General features: G+C 48.2%; 1 non-coding gene across 1 annotated transcript; it reads left to right on the top strand.

The window, feature by feature from the left end:
• The first annotated feature begins 11,226 nt into the window (after positions 1–11,226).
• Positions 11,227–11,390, top strand: LOC140455792 (U1 spliceosomal RNA). The gene has a single exon (XR_011953043.1). It is a non-coding gene; the product is annotated as a U1 spliceosomal RNA (small nuclear RNA).
• The last annotated feature ends 263 nt before the right edge of the window (positions 11,391–11,653 follow it).

Below are 11,653 nucleotides of genomic sequence, written 5' to 3'. Positions count from 1 at the left end.
ATGTCTTTGATTTACGGGACTTACTTACTTACACTAATAACGGAACGTGTTTTACCAATGAGATGTACTAATGATCGTTGAAATATAAGATAGATATCTGATTAGATTAGATTCCCTAGAGTGTGGAAACAGGCCCTTCGGCCCCAACAAGGCCACACTGACCCTGTGGGAGAAATTAGCCCAATAAGGCAGATAGTACACAAATCAGATCGGGTGAAATTGACAAGCTGTTTATTACAAGCGATATGGTTGGAAGAGAAACTGACTAGTCTGATACAGAACTGATAGTCTGTACAGGGAGATCAGGGGTTCTCTTCCTTGAGCTGAGGATGAAGTCAGGTTTTATAGGAGTCTGATACAAAAAGATGAATGAAAATGGGGAAAGATACAATGTATCTGGATATGGAGTAATCTAGTTACAAAACAGTTATCGGATGAATGTCCTGAATCACGATACAATGCAACATCCTGACAGTATCAATGGGATCAGGAAATTCCAGCTCTTTGCAGGTTGGTGAGAATATCTCTTCTGTAAAAGTAAGGAGCTTCCATTGTTCCTGTCCTGGGAACAATGTCCTTGGTGCTGTCTCTCCATCTGACCTGTTCTTTGTGTGGCTTTGGTATTGCTGTGTTATGAGACTGCCCTCGGGGTTGTGGGAGGTTCGCAATCTGCTTTGAGAGTGCAAGATTTCTTTTAATTTGAAAATTTATACTTTATTCATAGAAATGTCTTTACATGTAAGTGTTTTCTCACAAATGCAGGGTACAGTAGCATATCAAAGAAGCAATTACACATTGGAGTTTTACCCTAATCATCAAATAAATGGCATCTCTTAGATTAGATTATTTACAGTGTGGAAACAGGCCCTTCGGCCCAACAAGTCCACACCGACCCTCTGAAGAGCCACCCACCCAGACCCATTCCCCTACATTTACCCCTTCACCTAACACTGTGGGTAATCTAGCATGGTCAATTCACCGAGCCTGCACATCTTTGGACTGTGGGAGGAAACCGGAGCACCCGGAGGAAACCCACGCAGTCACGGGGAGAATGTGCAAACTCCACACACACCGTCACCCGAGGCGGGTACTGAACCGGGGTCGCTGGCGCTGTGAGGCAGCAGTGCTAACTACTGTGCCACCGTGCCACTGACAAGATTGCATTTACAGAATATGATAAAGAGGTCTATATTACCCTGTTCATAGTGGGTCAAACTGAAGTTCAGGTTGTTCTTCCTGCTCCCAAAGAAGAATTGAAGCATGGACTATTTCTAAATGGGGAGAACATTTGGAAATCTGAAGTGCAAAGAGACTTGCAAAGTCCACCATTCTCTCAAGGTAAAACTTGTAGGTTGAGTCAGTAGTTGGGAAGGCAAATGCAATGTTGGCATTTACTTTGAGACGAACAAATAACAAAGAAATTTACACAAACAGGCCCTTCAGCCCTCTAAGCCTCTGCCGATTCAGCTTCTCTGTCTAAACCTGCCACCTATTTTCAAAAGCTCTGTGTCGTTTTGTTCCCTCCCCATTCATGTATCTACCTGGATACATCGTCAATGACCTTGTTTTTCCAGCCCCTACCACCTCCACTAACAATGTGTTGCAGGCACCCACAACCTTCTGCCTGATGAACTTTCCACACATAACTCCCCTAAACTTTGCCCCTCTCACTGTGAACATGTGACCCCTAGTGATTGAATCCTCCAGTCTGGGGAAAAGCTTCTTGCTGTCCATCCTGTGTCTACTTCTCATGATTTTTGAGGCCTCAATCAGGGCCCTCCTCAACCTCCGTCATTTACAATGAAGATAATCCTAATCTACTTAACCTCTCTTCATAGTTAGCTATGGTCCATATTGTTTCGGCAATGTTGGGACCAGAACTGCACGTAGTATTCCTAATGTGGCCGAACCAAAGTCTGAAACAACTGTAACATGACCTGCCAACTCTTGCACTCAATACCCGTCTGATGAAGGAAAGGATGCCGTATGCCTTTTTGACCACTCTACTGATCTACGTTGCCACCTTCAGGGAACAATGGACCTGAACACCAAGATCTCTCTGTACGTCAATTTTCCCCAGGACTTTTCCATTTATTCTATAGTTCACTCTGGAATTTGATCTTCCAAGATCCATCACCTCGCATTTGTCCGGAGTGAACACCATCTGCCATTTCTCTGCCCAATTCACCAATCTGTCTGTATTCTGCGGTATTCTCTGACAGACCCCTTCACTCTCTGCTACGCCACCAGTCTTAGTTTCATCTGCAAACTTGCTCATGAAGCAACCCACATGTTCCTGCAAATCATTTATGTACATCACAAGCAACAGTGATCCCAGCATGGATCCCTGTGGAACACCATAGGACACAGGTCTCCATTTTGAGAAGCTCCCCTCCACTAATACTCTCTGTCTGCTGTTGCCCAACCTGTTCTCTGTCCATCTAGCTAGAACAGCCTGGACCCCGTGCGACTTCACCTTCTCCATCAGCTTACCATAGGGAACCCTATCAAATGCCTTACCAAAGTCCATGTATATGACACCTCTGTCCCTTCCCTCATTAATCAACTAGGACTTGAATATAAAAGCAGAGATGTACTTCTGAGGATCTATAAAGCTCTGGACATAGAGTGATAGAGATATACAGCATGGAAACAGACCCTTCAGTCCAACTCATCCATGCCGACCAGATATCCTAACCTAATCTAGGCCCATTTGCCAGCACTTGGCCCATATCCCTCCAAACCCTTCCTATTCATATACCATCCAGATGCCTTTTCAATGCTGTAATTGTACCAGCCTCCACCACTTCCTCTGAAAAATGTGTTGCTGGAAAAGCGCAGCAGGTCAGGCAACATCCAAGAAGAAGGAGAATCGATGTTTCGGGCATAAGCTCTTCTCCACCACTTCCTCTGGCAGCTCATTCCATACACGTACCACACTGTGTGTGAAAACGTTGTCCCTTAGTTCCCTTTGAGATCTTTCAATTCTCACCCTGAACGTATGCCCTCTAGTTCTGGACTCACCCACCCGAGGGAAAAAGATCTTGTCTTTTTATCCTATCCATTCCCCTCATGATTTTATAAACCTCTATAAGGTCACCCCTCAGCCTCCGACACTCCAGGGAAAACAGTCCCAGCCTATTCAGTCTCTCCCAAAAGCTCAAATCCTCCAAACCTGACAACATCCTTGTAAATGTATTCTGAACCATTTCAAGGTTCACAACATCCTTTCGATAGTAAGGAGACCAGAATTGGACACAATACTCCAAACTCTGCCTCACCAATGTCCTGTACAGTCGCAACATAAAATCCCAACTCTGATACTGTACCCTCCAACCAATGAAGGGAAGCACACAAAATACCTTCTGTAATTGATCTGTGAGTCGACTTTCAAGGAAGCGTGAACCGACACTCCAAGGTCTTTATGTTCAGCAACACTCCCTACATTCAGAGTGTGGCAAATTCATGGAATTCACTGCCACAGAAGGCCTAGTCAGTTCCAAATCACACCACAACAGGTTCATTTGGAAGCACTAGCTTTCAGAGCGCTGCTCCTTCATCACGTGGTCGGGGAGAATAAGACACAGAATTTAGAGCAAAAGTTTACAGTGTGATGTAACTGAAATTATATACCGAAAAAGACCTCGATTGTTTGTTAAGTCTCTCATGTTTTAGAATGACTATGTTGGTTTCCGCTCGACAGGATCCGCCCTCTCCTTTTCCCGAAGGGTCTCAAGGACGCTACGTGCTGACCACTTCCTGATGGACTTGTGGTCAAAGGTGTTTTTCCTCATAAATTTCTCCACGAAGGACAGGTGATACGGAACGGTCCAACTACTCGGAGCGTTCCGCGGCAGCGAGGCCAGGCCCATCCTTCGCAACACCGGGGACAGGTAGAACCTCAGTACGTAGTGACACTTGGTGTTTGCGTACCGGGGATCCACGCACAGCTTGATGCAGCAACACACAAAGGTGGCCATCAGGGTGAGGGTGGCATTGGGCGTGTTTTTTCCCCCATTGCACCGGTCTTTGTACATAGAGTCTCTTCGGACCCGGTCCATCTTTGATCTCCAAATGAATTGGAAGATGGCCCGGGTGACTGCGGCGGCACAGGTCCTGGGGATAGGCCAGACCTGTGCCACATATAGCAATACTGAGAGTACCTCACACCTGATGACCAGGTTTTTTCCCGCGATGGAGAGCGACCGTTGCCCCCATCTGCCTAGTTTCTGTCTCATCTTCCTGATCCGCTCCTCCCAGGTCTTGGCGCACGCCCCAGCCCCCCCGAACCAAATACCCAGCACCTTCAGGTGGTCAGTCCTAACGGTGAAGGGGATAGAGGATTGGTCGGCCCAGTTCCCGAAGAGCATGGCCTCGCTCTTGCCTCGGTTTACCTTGGCCCCCGAGGCCCGTTCGAACTGGTCGCAGATGCACACGAGTCTGTGCACGGACAGCGGATCCGAGCAGAAAACAGCGACGTCATCCATGTACAGGGAGGCCTTAACCTGCAGGCCCCCGCTGCCAGGAATTGTCACCCCTCTCAGGCTCGCATCCTTCCTGATGGATTCGGCAAATGGCTCTATGCAACACACAAACAAGGCGGGTGAGAGGGGGCATCCCTGCCTGACTCCAGATCTTACAAGGAAGCTATCTGATTCCCAACCATTGATTGAGACTGCACTGACAATGTTGGTGTAGAGCAGTCTGATCCAATTTCCGATTCCCTCCCCAAAGCCCATTTTGGAGAGGACATCCCTCATATATGTATGCGATATCCTGTCAAAGGCTTTCTCCTGGTCCAGGCTGATGAGGCAGGTGTCCACCCCCCTGTCCTGCACGTAGGCGATCGTATCCCTGAGGAATGCGAGACTCTCAGAGATCTTCCTGCCCGGTACAGCACAGGTTTGGTCCGGGTGGATCACCGATCCCAGAGCAGACCTGACCCGGTTGGCGATGACCTTTGACAAGATTTTGTAGTCTGCATTTAACAGTGAGATCGGTCTCCAATTTCTAATTTCCTCCCTCTCCCCCTTCCGCTTGTAGACGAGGGTGATGATGCCTTTCCTCATGGATTCACTCATGGTACCTGCCCGAAGCATACTGACATACACCTCCAGCAGGTCCTGGCCGATCAAGTCCCAGAGAGCGGAATAAACCTCGACCGGTAAGCCGTCGCTTCCGGGAGTTTTATTCTTTTCGAAGGACTCGAGGGCCTTGGTCAGTTCATCCGTGTGACCTTTACCAATGACCACAAACAGGGTGTCCTCATGCCAACAAGCAATCCCTGTAATACACCCATCCTACCCATCCCAAAACCCGGGAGGCCAGTAAAGTGATGTTTTCTCCAGGATCTGAGTGCTGTCAATGGAATTGTGATTCCCTGCTCCCCAGTGGTCCCGGACACTAATGCCATACTCACCAGCATCCCTGCTTCCTCCACCTGCTTTTCTGTAACTGACCTCTGCCCAACTCTTTTCTCCATCAAACTGTCCCCTGAGAGCCAGTACCTTTTCCCTTTTACATACAGCAGCTGCCAGTAGACATGGACCAGGCCTCCCCAGGGTTACACGGACAGCCACATAGTCTATGCCGCTGCAGCACACTGTACCCTCTCTACTCTACACCTGCCATGCAACAGCACCCTCCTGCAATAGGCAGACGACTTGTTCCTGGCCTCCACCTCCACTGAATCATGGATACAGGATGCTCTGCTGTCAGGCAAAGGATGGACACAGGCTCTCCATGGAGAAAATGCAACTCTGCCAATACCCAGTCCAGTACTTGGGGTACAAACTCTCACATGGCCTCAGGGCATGATCGAGAGAGAGAGAGAGAGTCACGCCCATCACCCAGCTTCCCCCGCCAGTCACAAGAGCTCAGCTGCAGATTTTCCTGGGGATGGGGAATTCTTTCAGGCACTGGATCCCAGACCACCGTGCCATTGATGAACCCCTGTGGGAGGCATCCTCACCAAAGCAGCCAGCGAAAGTGACCTGGACACCAAAGTTAGAACAGGCATTCACTGATCTAAAACAGCCCTGGGGGTCCCAGATTACTCTCAGCCCTTCTACCTGTACGTCAACAAATCCGAGGGGTTTGCATCCAGCATTTTAACACAGCTGCCTGGGGATCCCAGCGCCCTGTTGCTTTTGACTCTGTACACTTACTGCCTGTTGTATGGGGAACACTGGCATGTCTGAGTGCTATGGCAGCAACTGTGGGAACAGTAGAGAAGGCTAACCCCCATTGTGCTGGATCACCCATGGACTGTTTTGGTTCCCCATTCGGTCTCCCTGCTGCTAAATTCTGACACAACCCAACATTTCACTGCCACCCGGAGAACTAGCTATGAGGTCGCTTTACTGTCTAAAGCTGACCTGCCCCTACAATGTACCCCTGCTCTGAACCCCACCACCCTGCTCCCACTCACTCAGAACGCCATTGCGGACGACCAGGACTGTTTAGATCTTGTTCAGCAGGTTGTCACTCCACGCACTGACCTCTGTGAAACACCTCTAGACAATCCTGACCTCATACTCTATACAGATGGCTCATCCTTCAGGCCCTCAGACCACTGTACACTGGCAGGGTATGCCGTCTGTTCCCCTTTCACAGTCCGAGAGTCGGCTGCACTGCCAGATGGCACATCCTCACAGACTGCGGAGCAGTTTGTGGTCACTAGGGCTTGTATCATTGGTAAAGGTCACACGGAAAACATTGATACTGACTCTAGATAGGCCTTCAGAGTCGTCCATGATTTTTAGCCCACTTTGGAAACAGAGAGGCTTCATCACGTCAGCAGGGAGGCCACTACAACACACTGCGCTGACCTCTAACCTCCTGGAAGCGGTCCTTTTACCCTCCACCCTAGCCATTATAAAATGAGCTGCCCATACCTCTGCCACTGACCGTGTCACCCTGGGGAATGCCTCAGCTGACCCAGCAGCCTGGGAGGCCGTCCTGCCTCCCCCTGCATACCCCAGAATAGGGAAGGCCCCAGTCTTGCCTGACTCAATGGAGGCAGTGCGAGCTGGCCAAGAGGCTTCTCCACCGCAAGGAAAGGAGAGTTGGGCCCCACATTGGGACCACACAGTCTCCTTCCCTACAGCTGCTCAGACACCCTGACGGCCGCATCATTTGCCCAAGAGCCCACCTACACTCACTGACCCTCGCAGCCCATGGCATAGGTCACATGGGCAAGAGGGACATGATGCAGACTTTAACGCAGTCCTGGTAGGCACCAGGATTTGCTGCCACTGCCCTGCTAGATTATGTTCAGGCCCTTAGCAGGAGCATTAGTGTTATACACACCCAGGTCAGAAGTTGTAGCAAAACATTGCCCCGGTGGGATGGATCTTTGAGAATGCTGGCGGCCTTTCCTTGACAGAGGGCCTGGTAGATGGATTCTGTAGATGGGAGGTTGGCCTTTGTGATTGTCCGGCCGAGTTCACCACTCTCTGTAACCGTCTCCGATCTTGAATGGTACCGTTGCCATACCAGGTAGTGATACATCCAGACAGAATGCTCTCGGTGGTGCACCTATAAAAGTTGGCAAGGGTATTTTCCGTCATGCCAAATTCCCTCAGCTGCCTGAGGAAGAAGAGACATTGTTGGGCCTTTGTAACCAGTGCGTTCACGTGAAGAGTCCAGGAAAGTTTGTTGTGGATGACCACTCCCAGGAGCTTGACACTCTCCACTCGTAACACCTCTGTGCTATTAATGTGTAGGGGTGTGTGAGTAACATCCCACCGAAAGTCAATAAAGAGTTCCTTGGTTTTGCCGGCATTGAGAGCTAGGTTGTTCTCAGTGCAGCATTTTTCAAGGTCTTCCACCTCCCAGTCTGTGACCTATTTGTCACCATCTGAGATTCAATCAACTGTGGTGATGTGATCAGCAAATTTATAAATGGCATTAGTCTGGTATTTGGCGATGCAGCCATGGGTATACAGTGTACAGTGGGGGACTGAGAACGCACCCCTGGGGGGGCTCCAGTGTTGAGTGTTAGTGAAGATGAAATATTGTCCCCAGTCTTCACTGATTGTGGCCTGTGGGTCAGGAAAGTGAGGATCCAGTTGTAGAGAGTGGGGCTCAGTCTGAGATCACTCAGTTTAGTAATCAGCCTCAAGTGAATAATAGTGTTGAAGGCTGAACTGTAGTCAATGAGTAGGATTCTTAGGTAGCTGTTCTTGGTGTCAAGATGTTCTAGGGAAGAATGAAGGGCAAGTGATATGGCATCTGACGTGGATCTGTCGGTCCGATAGGCAAATTAGAGTGGGTCAAAGAGTAGTGGGGAGGCTGGAGTTGATGAATGCAATGACCAGCTTTTCAAAGCACTTCCTGACCACCAAAGTGAGGGCCACAGGGCAGTAGTCATTGAGACATGCTGCACGAGCCTTCTTAGGCACAGGGATGATGTTGGCCCTCTTGAAACAGGCAGCGACAGTAGCCTGCTTCAGGGAGAGCTGGAAGATGTCCGAGAAGACATCTGCCAGTTGATCTGCGCATGCCCTGAGTGCACGGCCTGGTACTCCATCTGGTCCCATCGCTCTCCTTGGATTCACACGAAGGAAAACTGATCTGACCTCTGATGCAGTGACTGTTGGGATAGGTTCATTAGGACTTGTCGGAATAGGTGTTACCTCTCCACCGAAATTCTGCTCAAAGCGAGCATAGAAGGTGTTGAGACGATCTGGGAGGGATGGTCTGCTATCTTGTCCCTTTTAAAGAAATTACAGGCTCTTTTGGGATTCTGAAAACAACATTGGCCAATTGAATGGCCTATTGGGAAAACTGGATCACTGAAGTTGGATCAGGCCAGACCAACAGGTATGCACACCTGTTACCCTGATTGATGATATGGAATAGGTTGTGGTTGTGTTCGCCGAGCTGGGATTTGGTATCTACAAGTAGTTGTTGTGCTTTTTGCATGTACTCTGCTTTGTCCAGGATGACCGTCATTCTGCCTTTGTCTGCTGGTAGTATAATTATGTTCTTCATTATGTTCTTAATGTCCCAGCTCGGCGAACAGAACCACAACAACGAGCACCCGAGCTACAAATCTTCTCCCAAACTTTGAATATGGAATAGGTTTTAATAGGACAGTGGGAACTGCGGTATGAAGGCAGGAAGCTTGCAGCATTCACTTGGATCAAGTCAGACAGATATACAGGCCATTCAACTTGATTGATTGAATAGGTGTTGGCAGGACAATGCTGCAAGGTTTCGGGTGGAACAGTAGATCTGAATTTCAGTCGAACTGCAATTGAGACAGTTCGGCTCCAGGGTCCGCTCAGTCAATAGGGAAATTACAATATCCGACACTGTCTTTTGTAACAGTCTTCCCGAGGTAGAATGTCAATTAACATCAAGTAACTAATTTATGCTAATTCCATTCTTACATCAAACCGTTGCTGCCCAACAGCACTCAGAGGTGACCCAGATAAGTCGTTCAAAGCCCAGTCCTGATGAAGGGTTAGTCCCGAAACATTGACTTCTCCATCTCCTGAAGTTGCCTGGCTTGCTGTGTTCTTCCAGCCTCCTGTCAAATAAAGCAACTCCGATCAGACGGGTTCCCTCACACACTCCAAAGAGAACATTAGCACCAAGAATCAGAAACCTTGGGAGCAGGAGGAACAGCCTGATCTTCAGTTTGGGGTAGTATAAACCTCTTTATCACTCTCTGAAAATGCAATCTTGCACAAATAAGAGATGCCTTTTGTTTGTTTGTTGATTAGAGTAAAACTCCAATGTTTATTCGTCTCTTTGATATGCTACTGTACCCTGCATTTGTGATAAAAAATATATATGATTAGATTCCCTAGAGTATGGAAAAAGGCCCTTGGGCCCAACCAGTTCACACCGACTCTCCGGACAGTAACCCACCTTGACCCATTTCCCTCTGACTAATGCACCTAACACTATGGGCAACCTAGCACGTCCGATTCACCTGACCTGCACATCCTTGGACTGTGGGAGGAAGCCGGAGCACTCGGAGGAAACCCACTCAGACACAGGGAGGATGTGCAAACTCCACACAGACAGTCGTCCAAGGCTGGATTGAACCTGGGACTCTGATGCTGTGAGGCAGCTGTGCTAACCACTGAGCCACCATATATATGTAAAGACATTTAAATGAATAAAGTATAATTTTTAAAATTAAACATTATCTTGCGTTCTCAAAGCCAGAGGGCACAGGCATTAAAGAACTGTAAAGTTGCTCTGGAAATGAGAAGGACAGATGGGTTTTATAGAGGTGCTATATGGGAGTAGCACGGTGGCTCAGTGGTTAGCACCGCTGCCTCACAGCACCAGGGACACGGGTTTGATTCCAGCCTCGGGCGACTGTGTGCAGGTTAAGTGAATTGGCAGTGCTAAAATTGCCTGTAGTGTTGGGTGCATCAGAGGGGATTCCTCTTCCAAGGGTCTGTGTGGACTTGTTGGGCTGAAGGGCCTGTTTCCACACCGTAGGGAATCTAATCTTGTACTTCAACCATAATAACCACGTGTCATTATTAGTGCAAGTAAATCAAAGACATATATGAAAATAATATTTACATTTGAATCACAGGCGACTGTTTTTCGAAACAACAGAGGGTGTTGAAAACATGGAATGTGCATCCAGAAAAGGTGGTGCTCTCAGTTTAATGTCACATCTAAACAGCGTTGAGGAATATTTCCTTGTTCCTGGCACCTTTAATCTTAACCGTGAGGTCTCCTGAAGTGATTGATTTACATGGTGGAACACAGAGGGGGGAAGATTGCAAAGCTGCAGTTTCACAAAAGAAGATTTGTTCAATTTGTAGGAATTAGGAACAAGTGATTTCAAAATATCTTTCAAGTTTCACCAGCAAAGCTTACAAATTGCTTTTATTCGCGTTCACCTCACATTGTAAATAGTGTTTGATAACAGAGTGCTTCAAGTGTATGAGAGAGTTCTGCGGCTTTGTTTTGGTGAAAGAGGAGATACTGTGAAGGGGGCGGGGCGGAGCGGAGTATTTCCGTTTAAGGACGAAATGCAAATTAGCGCAGCTTCTCACGTCGCCCAGTGAGTGTCGTATTCAGTGAAACCTGAGTCTTTCTGGATGTTCTGTGATCCAGGTGAGAAATTGCGCTGTTGTACAGGCAGGGAACCTTAGAGAGATGTATTTCCGATTTTCGAAAACGCAGTTAGTATGAGTGTAAGAGGTATGGGCTGTTGTTGGGTTTGAGCGAGTGAGAATATTAAGCATACTTACCTGGCAGGGGAGATACCATGATCACCAAGGTGGTTCTCCCAGGACGAGGCTATCCCATTGCACTTCGGGTGTGCTGACGCCTGCGATGTCCCCAAATGCGGGATACTCGACTGCAAAATTTGTGGTAGTGGGGGACTGCGTTCGCGCTCTCCCCTGAATTACAAGCAAAAGTCAGATGATCCTATAGATGTCGCTCATTTGTGCTTCGTGCGGCTTCTAATATATCCCTGTATCTATGTTCACTTCAGTTTCACTCAAATTCACACGTAATGCCGCCCCTCTTATTTCATCCTGCAATAAACCGCTATCTTCAATGCTTTTCACAACAGGACCGCTCTGCCCTCATCAATCCTCTTTGGTACTTCTTCAAAAAACTCAATCAACTTTGGGAGATATGATTTCCCACACACAAAGCCATG

Source organism: Chiloscyllium punctatum, chromosome 30 (genome assembly GCF_047496795.1).
Source record: "Chiloscyllium punctatum isolate Juve2018m chromosome 30, sChiPun1.3, whole genome shotgun sequence".
In the NCBI taxonomy this organism is placed as follows: Eukaryota; Metazoa; Chordata; class Chondrichthyes; order Orectolobiformes; family Hemiscylliidae; genus Chiloscyllium; species Chiloscyllium punctatum.
This window is presented reverse-complemented; position numbering and strand designations above follow the sequence as displayed.